A 13,806-nucleotide genomic window follows, 5' to 3' on the forward strand; every position below is an offset into this window, starting at 1 on the left:
ACACCGAGTATATATTGGATTTTATAAATAATTTCACTATTTGATATTTAAGACCTTGTACTGATAAATGTTAAGTTTAACCCTTAGCATGATCATTTATTGATGAACTGTGACTTAGGCAAGTTACGTCATTTTTCTCCAATTCTTAGCTTTCCCATCTACAAAATGAATTAAAGCACGCTTCCTGTGCGGGTTTGAGGGCCACACGCAGCAGTGAGCAGGACCCAGGCCAGCGGTGTGCAGTCACTCTGGTAGTGCTTGAGGACCATGTGTGGAACAAGGCAAGTGCCTCACCCTGAGACCCCCGCCCACCCTGCACTATCTCTGCCAGCCCTTCCTGTTGTATTTGTGAAGACTGAAGAGAGGGCAAGGGAATGGAGAGTCATGGGAAGTGAGGGCAGCTGAAAAAATGGAACAAACACGAGAGTCTAAAAACAAAAAGAAGGGGGGAGGAGAAAAGGAGGAAGAGGGAAGGAGAGAAGGAGGGAGAGGAGAGAAGGAAGGATGGAGGAAGGGAAAGAGGAAGAGAAGGATGGATGGAGGGAAAGATAGGAGGGAGGAAAAGAGGGAAAGGGAAGGGAGGGAGGGAGGAAGGAGGGAGAGAGGGAAGGAAGGAAGGAAGGAAGGAAGGAAGGAAGGAAGGAAGGAAGGAAGGAAAAAGAAAGGTAGGAAGGAAGGAAAGAAGGAAGAAGAAAGGAAGGAAGAAGGAGGAAGGAAAGAAAGAAAGAAAGAAAGAAAGAAAGATGAAAGAAAGAGAGGAAGGAAGGAAGGAAGGAAGGAAGGAGAGAAAGAAGAGAGAAAGAGAGAGAGAAAGGAAAGAAAGAAAAAGAAAGGAAGAAATAAAGAAAGAGAAATATGAAAGAAAGAGAGGAAGGAAGGAAGGAAGGAAGGAGATAAAGAAGAGAGAAAGAGAGAGAAAGGAAAGAAAGAGAAAGAAAGAAAGAAAGAAAGAAAGAAAGAAAGAAAGAAAGAAAGAAAGAAAGAAAGAGAAATATGAAAGAAAGACAGAATGAGAGGAAGGAAGGAAGGAAGGAAGGAAGGAAGGAAGGAAGGAAGGAAGGAAGGAAGGAAGGAAGGAAGGAAGGGAGGGAGGGAGGGAGGAGGGAATAAAGGGAGGAGGGAGGGAAGGAAAGAGGGAGGGAGAGAAGGAAGGAAGGAAGGAAGGAAGGAAAGAAGGAAGGAAGGAAGGAAGGAAGGAAGGAAGGAAGGAAGGAAGGAAGAGAAGCATACAGCAGGTCGGGGTCCAGGCGTGAAGTTCCTGAGACAGAGGCTGGCAGTGCAATGCCAAGGCCCGGGCGTCCTAGCGGCGTGGCCGACCGCCGGGTCCGGAGGGGCCTGGGACAACAGCGGGCGCGGGCGCGGGCGGAGGGACCCGCGGGGCGGTGGGCGGGGCCGTTACCGGGCTCGAGGCTGTGCGGGAAGGACCCGCCCCCCGCCCGCTCCTGCTCCGCTCTTTGTGCTCCTCGTCTCAGGGCACCGCCGGGTCGGGGGAGCGAAATCGAGCCTTTGCTTGCTCGGGCCTGGAGAGCGAAGGGGCTTTGCAGGGGGTCCCCGCACCCTGAGCCTCTCCCGGCCCCGCCCCCTGCACCCCTCCCGGCGCCACGCCCCAAACCCCAGCCCGGAGCCTCACTTAGGCTTTCCTGGGATCAGGGATCTGCACCCCGGGACAGGGACCCAAAGCCACTTAGCTTTGCTTTGTGGAAGACAGGATGTAGACGCTGTGAAGGACAGAGAATAAAATTAAAAAGCAGGGCGTTTGTAAGCATAAACGGAGCAAAATGCAACCAAATGCAAGTATTCGGCGATTGGATTTTGTGGATTTCGGATTCTGCAGCAATATGCCCGCGCGTGACACAGAAATTCATCGGGGATGCGGGACAAAAGAGATGGAGATGCTGGGGATCGAACCCGGGACCTCATGCATGCTAAGCATGCGCTCTACCACTGAGCTACATCCCCACTGCAGAGAGGAGCTTTTACCTAAACCGTCTTCATGAAATAAACAGAAAATCATTTTTCTCCTAAATTTCCGTAAGTTTATATTTTCTGGGAATGAAACATTTCCACCTTTCCATTTTAGGGTAGAAATTCTGAATCGCTTCTATTTTACATACGTGGGGTAACTAAGTAGAAGGAAAAGAAACTGGGCTGGGACACCCCAGTAGGAAATGGTTATTCTCCGTGTTTGGAGTTCTATCTTGGGGTCACGAGGTAGCCAGGCCATAGAGCCAGGCAGGAAGAAATGGAAATCTGAACGCTTTAAAGGGGTTCTCAGGTGGGAAATTAGTGGGGGTGCATTAAAAAGGACGTGTCCATCAACATAACTTGATGGAAATGAACATGCAGACATCCCTGTGAACATCTAGATTCTCTCTTTTTTCAGTTGAATCACTGTGAGATCACTATCACTATCAATCACCCCATTGTTCTTCAGTTCGCTCCAGCGGGCCCAGTAACGTCTCCATTCATCCCTGTCACGTGCAAGTGTAGCCCGAAGACATATTGGGGGCTCCTTCAGGGTCAGGGGAATGAGGACCATTCATTGTTACTGTTTTTGACATATTGAGTAACCCACGGGTAGCTTGTCAGGCTCTGCCTGTGGGTGGGATACTCTCGGTAGCTTGCGTGCTCTCCGGACGGATGGAGGCTTTTGGGGTAGCCTCTAATCACCTTTGGAGGTGTTTCTCTAGGCGGGTATGATACTCTCAGTAGCCTGCCGGGTTCTCTGAGAGTGAGAACTAGAGAATAAGAGAAAAAGCTTCCGGGAGCTTGGTTTTATAGTCTCTAGATGGCCGTTGATGGGGTTACACGGCAGTTGGTGGGTGTAACTGTCTAGCTACTGGAAGGTGTGGGAGCTGGGTGGAGAAGGCCCAGTCCCAAACCCAGCAGGCTTGGAGATCTCAGCCCGGGGTCCCGTGCACCTGGGTTCCTCTGCCGGTTCCTCGGCCAAGAGTGCGGAGAGTGGTCTCAGCATGGCTTTGGATGGGTCCCGGAGGTCTTCAGCTCAGGGCGGAGAGGGAAACTCAACCCACCCTCCTCCAAGGGGCCCCGGTGAGGACAGCCAGGCACGGGGGCAGGAGACTCTGCCTTGTTCTCTTCCGGGAGCTACAGTTACAAAACTTTCATGTTTGGGTTTCAGTCATACAATGATGGAACATGCATCCCTCCACCAGTGCACATTCTCCACCATCAATTATGCCCCCTTCCCCCACTTTCCAACCCTCCCCCTGCCTCTATGGCAGGCAATTTCCCCCATACTCTCTCTCTACTTTGGGGCATTATGGTTTGCAATATAGAACATCTGGATTCTTGACAGGAGCTTGCAAAGTTGTGCAGCAGCAGTGACAGAGGGCGTCAGCTTCTCTTTGGCAAGAGATAAAGGCAATACCGAAGAGAGCGTTGGTCTGTTTAACAAGTGGGGCTACAGCCACTTGGTCGTCCATGTGCAAAACAATGAGTCAACACAGATTTTATACCTTTCACAACATTTTTTTGTGTGAATCACCATTAGATAGTTACAAAGCTTTCATGATTTGAGTTTCAGTCATACAATGATCGAACATCCATCCCTCCATCAGTGTATCTGTTCCATCACCAATGTCCCCAGTATCCCTCCCACCACCCTCACCCAACTCTACCCCCTGCCTCTATGGCAGACAATTTCCCTCTTTCTCTCTACTTTTGGGCATTATGGTTTGCAATACAGATAATGAGAGGCCAACATGTTTGGTCCTTTATTTTCAGCACATTTCTTCCATTTCCCAGCGATTCCGCCAACCATCACTGACTTGGTGATCCCTTCTCTATCCCAGATGCCTTCCCCCCCAGCTCATAAGGCAGACTTCCAACCATGGAGCAATCTTCCTGGCCCTTGTCTCTACTGTCCTTGGGTGTCAGTCTCATACTATGTTATTTTATATTTCACAGATGAGTGCAGTCCTTCTGGTTCTGTCACTCTCTTTCTGACTCATTTCACTTAGCATGATACTCTGTATCCATGCACTTATAAGCAAATTTCATGACTTCATCTCTCCTAATAGCTGCATAGTATTCCATTGTGTAGACGTACCACGGGCTAGAGCCATAGCACAGCAGATAAGGCATTTGCCTTGCACGCAGCCGACCCGGTTGGCCCAGGTTCGATTTCTCCGCCCCTCTAGGCGAGCCTGGCAAGCTATCGAGAGTATCTCACCAGCACGGCAAAGCCTGGCAAGCTACCCGTGACGTATTCTATATGCCAAACACAGTAACAAGTCTCACAATGTTACCGGACCTGCTTGATAAACAATGGGAGGACAGTGCTATGGGCAGTGCTACACAAAAATTAACTCAAAACGTGGACCATAGAATTAATTCTAAATTTCAAAGTTATATAACCTCTTGAAGACAACATAGAAGAAAGTCTGGGTAACTTTGTCTTTGTCAAAAAGAACAGTTCATGAGCATTGCAGGTATAGTGAGTGGTGAGCATAGCTCCTTCCAAAAAGAAGAACCCATGAATAGAAAAAATAACTGGATATACTTTTAAACTTCCACTGCATGAAAGACTAGTAAGAGATTTGGAAGACAAATCATAGACTTAGGAAGATGTTTTGCAAAACACATTGCTAAGCAAACAGTAGTATCAAAAATAGACAAATAACTCTTAAAACTCCACGGGGGAAAAAAATCCTGGGGTCAGAGGGATAGTACAGTGGATAAGGTGCTTGCCTTGCATGCAGCTGACCCAGGTTTGATCTCTGATATCCTATATGGTCACCGGGCAGGAGTGATTCCAGAGCACAGAGCCAGGAGTAACCCCTGAGCATCACCAGGCATGGCCTAAAAAGAAAAAAATCTAATTAAAAAAATGTCTAGATCAGAAGAGATTCCTGACCAAAGAAGATATAGAGACAGCAAGTAAGCATATGAAAAGATGCTCAAAATCATGTGTCATTAGGGAATTGAAGATTAAGGGAAAAGTGAGACACTACTGTGAATTTATTAGTGGCCAAAATCTAGCATACTGACTAACAGATGTGGTCTAACAGGAATTCTCATTTGTTGTTGATGAGAATGGAAAATGGTATCGTCATCCTGGATTGCAATTTGGTATTCCTTACAAAACTGGACACTTTATTGCCATAATTTTTAGTACTTACATTCCTTTATAGTTACCAAAAAAGAGCTGAAATTTTATGTTCTCATAAAAACCTGCATATAGACGGTTATAGAATGTGAGCCATAGCTGCCAAAGTCTGGAAGCAACCAAAATGTACTTTAATAGTGAATTTGTTTAGAAAATAAACACAATGGAGAAATATCCTCAAAAGGAATATTATTTAGCACTGAAAAAGAAATGAGTTTTCAAGCAAAGACAGGACTGACTCTTAAATGCATATTACTAAATGAAAGAAGTGAGGAAGACTCTGAAAAGGCTAACATACTATATGACTCCAACTACATGGCGTACTGGAAAACGTAAAACTGGAGAGAAAGAAAAATAGTACTGGTTTTCAAGATTTCTGGGAAAGACGGATAGAAGAGAGGGAACTTTCAGAGTAGAAAACTGTCTAGTATGATGCTATAATAGTGGGTGCAAATCAGACATTTGTCAAAACCCAAGGAATATAAAATGCAAAGAACTAACCCTATGGGTTAGTTACTAGTTAGATGCCAATACTGGTTCTTCAGTTATAACACCAGTGCCACAATAATTAATATAGTAGAAAAATAAATATAAGAGAATATATCTTCAGCAGAGAAGAGAGAGAATCAGGAACAGAAATAAAACTTTCCAAAGAAGCTAATAGTACGTTACAGTAACTGATAAGAAATAGGATTTTTGTGTATTGGGTATATATTTATAAGTGAGCATAATAGGAGGATGATAAGACTTTTATGAGATTGCTTCTTTGTATTTCATGTACCTGAAGCCTGAGTATCAGCTGGGTGTGAACACTGGAGAGAGAACAGGCAGATTTTTAAGAGTTTTCAAGAAGATCTGATGTGTTTCCTCCAATATAACCAAGCAATTCTCCAACACTAACGGGGTATCCTAGGACTCTAATCCCACTACCTGGAGGTGCCTGAGAACCCAGAGATTAACGCTTTAGTCCCCTAAAACTGCCTCCACTTTCGAGACCGAGTGTTAGGATGTTAACTGTATTTCCCGAACACAGGTTTTCTGTAGATTAAGAGGTTGCCATGAAAGACTAGTAAAACATTTCTTTTTCCTGGTTATTTTCCAGTGGAAGGTGGAAACGGATGTACCTCACTGAGTGGAGCAATACCATTCTTTCCAGGCCACTGTTTTCTCTCCCTGGAAGCGATCGGGGGATGGATTTGCTCCTGGGCTGTCGCTGTGCTTTTGCACCTTTCGCGCGTGACCAAACGCGTCACCACTTCGCTGCACCGCTCTGAAGCTTGAGCAAGTAGAACCTTCTTTGAAGGGCCAGGGAGTAGCCTTTTGCTCATTTCTGTCTGGCTTCCGATTTGAGAGGGATCGACAACCGTGCGAGGCTTCTGCCGCGGTGTCCCGGGGTGCAGGCTAGCCAAGGAGCGGGGCTCGGGTCCGACCACTTGCATTCACCTTCAGAGATCGCCGCTCTGCGGTGGAACACGAAACCACAAAGTAATTGTGCAGAACGTTGCAGCTATACCAGGACAGGATGTCTCTCCAGGTTGATTCCACTGCCAGGGGATGTAGCTCAGTGGTAGAGCGCATGCTTCGCATGTATGAGGCCCCGGGTTCGATCCCCGGCATCTCCAAGGTTGCTTATTTTTTTCCCCCCCACTCTTGGCCTAATTATTAGTAAATACAATATTTCAGTCCTTCTTCATTTTTTGGTCATTATTGTTTTTCCTTTAAGTCGAGTCATTAGCCACCAGCAGGCTCTTTTTCTCTCCTGGCTTAGCTAGCCTCCGCCTTCATCCCTGGACACTTCTTGGGTACTTTATGGTGCGGTTCGCAGCGCAGAAAAGACACAAACCAGAAGCAAATTCCTCCTAGGAATGCCTCCAAGAACCACTGATTGAAAAAGCAAATCTGTTGAGGGGTTGAAAGAGACGAGCACTGGTTCCTGGGGGAAGGGAGGTGGGTACCACTGGGTGCTGGGATTATGCGCATAAGAAAGCATCACTCGCAGGATTTAAAATCAGTATTTTAAAAATCTGTTGACATTTTGTTGTATGTGATTTTGTATATTTTTCCCGTGTATGTTTATGTGTTTTACTTCATCTTTTTAAAGGCAACTGGAGTCTTGTTCTATATATTTTAATCTATCATGGTTATTTGGGCCTTTTTTTTTTTCCGGCTTCACAAAGCTCAAGTTTCCTTCCTGTTAGAAACAAAAAAAGCGTTTTTTTTAAAATTAATTTATTTTTTATTAGTGAAACACCATGAAGTACAGTCGTAGATTTACAATTTTTTGTGCTTGGGTTTCGATTATACAATGATCAGATACCCATCCCTCCACCAGTGCCCATTTTCCACCACCATGGATAATATCCCCCCACCCACATCCCCCCATCCCCCCCTGCCTCTGTGGCAGGGCAATCCCTTGTGTTCTCTCTCTCCTTTTGGGTGTTGTGGTCTGCAAAAGAGGCATTGAGTGGCAAACATGTTCAGTCCATAGTCTACTTTCGACATGCATCTCCCCTCCTGGGAGGATCCTCCAAACACCCTTTATTTGGTGAAGAAACTGTGTTTTAATCACAGTTCTTTATCTGTTATATCTAGCACAGCATCTTTAGCTGCAATATATTTATTGATAAACAATTGTTTATTGCCAGCAGGAAATTCATACAAACAAGAGGAATGCAGTAAAGTATAATAAGAAGAAAAAGTTTAAACGGCTAAAAAACTACACACACACACACACACACACACACAACAAGAACATAACCAAAGAAAACAGCTTTGAAACGATACTCAATAAACAACAATAAAGTAGAAAAACACCCACATTATTGAGATTTTTTTTTTCTTCATTTGCTTGCTTCTTAACCACATTCAGCTGAGCTCAGGGATTATTAAATCATTCCTGGCTGTGTGGCACAGATTGATTATATGTGGTGCTGGGGATTGAACCCCAGTCAGCCAGGTGCAAAGCTAGCATCTAAATCACTACATAGTATCTCCAGCCCCACTATTGGGAAATCTTTTAGCAGTACCAGTGATTTTATTTAAATACCATCGTTCAATGTTTATTCCAACTGTTCTTTATATTTCTTTGAACATCCCCTATATACACACAGTCCTAGCCAGAATTTGTATCTGTTGCTAAAGAGTCACACTGATTTGGGAACATTTTTTAAATTTTTCCGTTTTTCAAATTTAAAATTTTCTTTCAAAATTTCCCTTGCTGGGACTGGAGAGAACTGGGTGGGCTAAGCACAAGCTTTGCATGAAGGTGGGCCCGGACTGGCCCTAAAACCAAATTAATTAATCCAAAATTCTCATTCAAACTGGGAGGAGTTGTAAATTTTGCACATTTTAAGAATGAAAATTAGGAACCAGACAGATAGTAAGGTGAGCAGGGCGCTTTCCTTGCTTGAAGTCAACCCAGGTTTAATGCCTGGCACCCCATAGTGTTCCCCAAACAGAGGAAGCCCTGAGCACCGCCAGGTGCGGCCCATAAAACAAAACTTTAAAAGAATGAAAATTATTTTATGATCTTTTCATATTGATCAGTAAATTATTGTGAAAGAAATACTCAGAGGCAATGTGCATGTCTTCTATTTCATTGTTTGTATATGGAAAAGCCAAGGGACCTTGTGCGTTGATTTTGTTTTGCAGACTTCTTTGAATTTGGTTGTTTGTCACTTCTGGCAGTGCTCAAGGGACTATTTAGGGTGCCAGGTATCAGACCCATGTCAGGCTGCAAGTTGAGGGCTTTCTCCGCTGCACTCTCTCTCCTCGGAGTCCACCAGGACTTCCTGTCTTCCACGAAGGTGAGTTCCAGGTAGGGACATTCTCTTCACTCTTCAACTCCCTTCCATCTTGTTGACAGTGCTTTCAGAAACAATTAAAAAAAAAAGCTGATGCAGGGGTATAAAACTATGACTGCCACCCGTGTTCCTGAGAGGGCTGCGTCTCTAGTTCTGAGACCCCTGGTAATAGAAGGCAACTAAAAGAAGATTGAGGAAGATACATCTGCTGGGATAACAACTGTGCTAGACGAAGATTTCCACAAATAGGAAGAACACCAAAGGAAGGAGGTGAAATCAATGAGCTTTCATAAGATCTGTCTATGCCTAGATAGATCCTCAAATACAGCTGTACCTGGGACATGCAGTAGATGTTTTACACCTTAAATCAAAGTGTGTGCTACAAATGAACCAGACAGAATGGATTTTTTTCTGTTGTTATTGTTGGTTTGGTTTTTGGCTTTTTGGGCAACACCTGCCCGTACTCAGTGGTTATGCCTGGCTCTGTGATCAGAAATAACTCCTAGAGTGCTCAGAGAACCATATGGGATGCTGGGGATCGAACCCAGTCAGCCATGTGCAAGGCAAACATCTTACCTGCTGTACTACTGTTCCAGCCCCCTGACAGAAACTTAAATGTTCTTTTCCCCATTTTTATTGAGGCAATGTGATTTATAATACAGTTCATAAAATTTCATGCACACAATGTTCCAACACCACAACCAACGCCAGCATCAGTGTCCTTCCACCAAAGTCTCATGTTCCCTCCCATTCCCCACCCCCCTACCTCCTTGGTAACATCAGTTCTGTAAGCCAACTCTCAGCATCTGTGGCCATTGGCCATTTGTGATCCCCTTAATATGTTTGGATTCCACATCTAAAAGAAATCACTCTGTATTTATCCTCTCCTTCTGACTCACTTCACTCAGCATGACACCCTCTAGATCCATCCACTTAGTGGCAAATTCCGTCTTTTCATCTTATCGCTGAGCAATACTCCAGTGTGTGTATAGACCACAGTTTCTTTTTAAATTTTTTTATTTTATAAAAGTAGTTCACAATACTTGATTACATTTAATATTCCAACATCCATCCCACCACCATTGCACCTTCCCACAACCATATTTCGGATGTTTCCATCCCAAGCCCCAACCCCTCCTCAAAGAACTGAAATAATACATTTTGTATTGTTTGTTATTAAAAAAAACATTGAAAATGCTACAAAAAGATTTCCTTAGGGAAAAGAGTGTGAAGATTGTTGTATTTCACCCAGGGGCCATTAAGCCCTTTAATAAGAGATCACTAATATGTTGTAAAATGTTGAGCCTTGTATGCATATATATGTATTTGTAAAAAAATATTTCTCTCTAAGATCGATTGGAGGTAGTGTCGATTGCCTCCTACTTTGAACCTCATCAAATGTGATGCAATATTCTTGGAGTATAGCCTGGCAAGCTACCCGTGACGTATTCGATATACCAAACAGAGTAACAAGTCTCACAATGTTACTGGGCCCACTTGAGCAAAATCGATGAACAACGGGAGGACAGTGACAGTGGCAGTGATGGGTAGGGTGTGTGGTATGAAGTGGTGTGTGGTATGAAGTGTCTCGCGGATTTGTGGCCATGCGAGGACCACAGTTTCTTTATCCCCTCATTTATTTTTGGGCATTTGGGTTGTTTCCAGATATTTTTGGGCATTTGGGTTGTTTCCAGATATTAGCTATTATGAATTCCTATACTGCCATGAACATAGGAACCCAGATACCATGAAGAATCTTGAAGGAAGTCCTTGGGATGGAGGAGGGAGATGATAGTTTTTAGTCACTCCCAGGAGGTGATTCTAAAAAATCATCCCAAATCCACTTACTGCTAAAATGGTGCAACTGAGGAAAAATGGGGAACAAAGGACAACGGAGAGCAAAGAGAAGTGGCTAAAAAATGAGCAGAGGAGAGAAGAGGCAGCCAGGAGGAGCTACCGGAAGACCAGAAGGTGTGGGAATGGGACTTTAAACACGGATAGGATTTGGATAAGTAGACGTGGACCTTTCCAAGCTCCTCATCTCTCCTGCGTCTCCTAATGCAAGAAACGGCCCGGTTATTCTTAACCAAGGTGCCCAAAAACCCACGTCTCAGAAGAAGATCTGGTTTGCTTTGCTCACGGGCACTTCTGTGGTTGGCTTGCTGTTGGCCAAGCAGTGGTGCAGGAGTAGAAGCAGGAAATAATCACAGGAGCAGGAAAGTCTCAGCCCAACGCAGTGTGACTTGTGGGAACAATGTCCGTAGAAGCCTGTGTGGTTGGTGGCTCTGAGCTAGTGAGGATGAGGTGGGAGCTGAATTTCTAGTGCAACGGGCATGGAATAGAAGTAGTAATCGAGAAAGACAGATAAAGCAGACTCTAAGCCAACTCCTGATGTTGGATAGTTTCAAGAATAAACGTTCAGCACCTTGGAGAGCGCAGTTATATTCTAACTGAGGCACAGATTTTGTGCCCGGACACCATAAATTTCAAAAGTTGAAACTGTTTAAACCATAATAAAACAATAAAAATAAACATAAAACCCAACAAAAATGTTAATTCAAGGATGGAGCTTTAAGTTACAATCCAGAATTTCCACTGCTTCCCATTTTGTTTCTTACTCATGTACAAAAGTCCTCTGAAAGACTTCCTAGGGGTCTTTGGGAACATATATAGTGTTCTTTCTTGCTTTTCATATTCTGCATTTGTCTCAGCAATTATCTGAAGAGCAATAGTTTGAACAGAGAAACCTGGTTTATAATACACTTCAGAACTGAGTTATAGCGTATCCTCTTCCAGAAGTACTTAATGGTAAAGCTCATCTTCAAGATAAGATAGTATAGACATAGCAATGTAACTTGTAAGCAATTTATTTAATTTTAATTTTTATAATTCTATATTTACATCCCGCACGGCAAAGCCTGGAAAGCTGCCTGTAATGTATTCAATATGCCAAACACAGTAACAACAAGTCTCATGATGGAGACGTTACTGGGCCCGCTCGAGCAAATCGATGAACAATGGGAGGACAGTGCTGTCAGCGCTACATTTACATAAACACCTGTATTTATATTTAGAGCAAAACTTTAAAAATTCAAAGATGGATCTGATATTCTCTATAAGTTGAGGATGATAATACCTACTGCATAACATTGCTTACAAAATACATATAAGTTCTAGTTCCCTGCTAAATTAACCAGGTATTTTTAAAAGTTATCATTTTTTACGTCTGACAACCTTCTTATTCTATGAATTAAGTCTGTGAAATGCTTATTTTTTAAGCTTATCTTGAACACATCTTTTTTAAGTCTTTTTTAAAAAATTATTAATGAAACACCATGAGATAGGATTAGACTTACACACTTTCATGATTACATTTCAGTCATACAACAGTCAAGAACTCATCCCTCCACCAGTGCCCATTCTCCACCACCAATGTTCCCAGTATCCCTCCAACCATTCCCACCCCACTAGTAAGTAACTTAGATGTAAGAGAAGAAGGAAAAATCAAGAGGTAGAGAGACCAACAATAATAGCCTTGTTTTAGGAGTGTTAGTCTCATGCCTTCTTGTACATCTATTTTTTTAAATGTTGATTGTTACATGAATGGTCCTAGATTATTTTCTATGAATGAATTCACAAAGAACTTTTGGAATCACCCTCCCTCCCTCTACCAAAATACTAGAATCTTATTCAACGCATGAATCTCACCATTCTACAAAGAAATGATCGTTGATGCCAAGAGAGGGGTGCGGCAGGGTGATACCATTTCACCGAAACTCTTCAGTGCCACCCTCGAGAACATCATGCGACGACTGGAATGGGAAGGAATGGGAGTGAAGATAGATGGTCGGCAACTACACCACCTCCACTTTGCTGATGACATTGTTTTAATAACACCAAACATCAGCCAAGCGGCACAAATGCTGGCCGACTTTGACCGTGAGGGTGGAAAGGTAGGACTACAGCTGAATCTTACGAAGACAATGTTTATGAGAAACAGCCTCGTTCCTGACGTCCCATTCGCTCTCAACGGAACGACCATCTCTGAATGCGACAGCTATGTGTACCTAGGTCGAGAGGTCAACATGACAAATGACCTGGCACCCGAGCTGCGCAGGAGGAAGAGAGCGGCTTGGAACGTCTTCAAGAGCGTTGAGGAAATAGCTAAGAGGATGAAGAACCTCCGGCTCTGGGCACATCTCTTTGATTCCACTGTTCTTCCTGCATTAACATATGCCTCAGAGACCTGGGCCCTATGTAAACAAGATGAGAACGCTATTCAGGTCTCCCAAAGAAGAATAGAAAGAGCTATGCTTGGAATATCATGTTTCACTCAAATGAGAGAAAGAATCCGGAGTTCTGACATCCGTCGACGATCAAGAATCAGGGACGCTGTCTCATTTGCCAAGGTGTCGAAAATCAGATGGGCTGGTCACGTAATGAGATTTAAAGACAACCGCTGGACTAGAGCTGTTACCGACTGGATTCCACGGGATGTCAAAAGACCGCATGGCCGCCCACCTACCAGATGGTCAGACTTCTTCATCAAGATCATGAACGATTGGTTTGAGGCTCTTCATGTTCCCAGAGCGAACAGATGCCATTGGGCTACACTAGCACGCGACAGGGACAAATGGAGACGTTACTGGCGCCCGCTCAAGCAAATCGACGACTAACGGGAAGTTAAGTGATTAAGTGATTCAACGCATGGCTAACAAATCTCTTTAGGGTTCTCAATTCAAACTTCAGTTTAAAGGTCCCTGTTTCTTGACAGCTACTGCAAACTTTGTTGACTTTTTTGTATTGTTTTGTTTTGGGGCCACATCAGTTGTGCTCAGGGCTTACTCTTTGGGGATCATTCCTGGCAGGGTTGGG

General features: G+C 43.9%; 2 non-coding genes across 2 annotated transcripts; one reads left to right on the forward strand and one right to left on the reverse strand.

The window, feature by feature from the left end:
* Positions 1-1,887: 1,887 nt before the first annotated feature.
* Positions 1,888-1,959, reverse strand: TRNAA-AGC (transfer RNA alanine (anticodon AGC)). The gene has a single exon. It is a non-coding gene; the product is annotated as a tRNA-Ala (tRNA).
* A 4,719-nt stretch (positions 1,960-6,678) lies between these two features.
* On the forward strand, positions 6,679-6,750 carry TRNAA-CGC (transfer RNA alanine (anticodon CGC)). The gene has a single exon. It is a non-coding gene; the product is annotated as a tRNA-Ala (tRNA).
* Positions 6,751-13,806: the final 7,056 nt, after the last annotated feature.

This window comes from Sorex fumeus, unplaced genomic scaffold (genome assembly GCF_029834395.1).
Source record: "Sorex fumeus unplaced genomic scaffold, SorFum_2.1 ptg000094l, whole genome shotgun sequence".
In the NCBI taxonomy this organism is placed as follows: Eukaryota; Metazoa; Chordata; class Mammalia; order Eulipotyphla; family Soricidae; genus Sorex; species Sorex fumeus.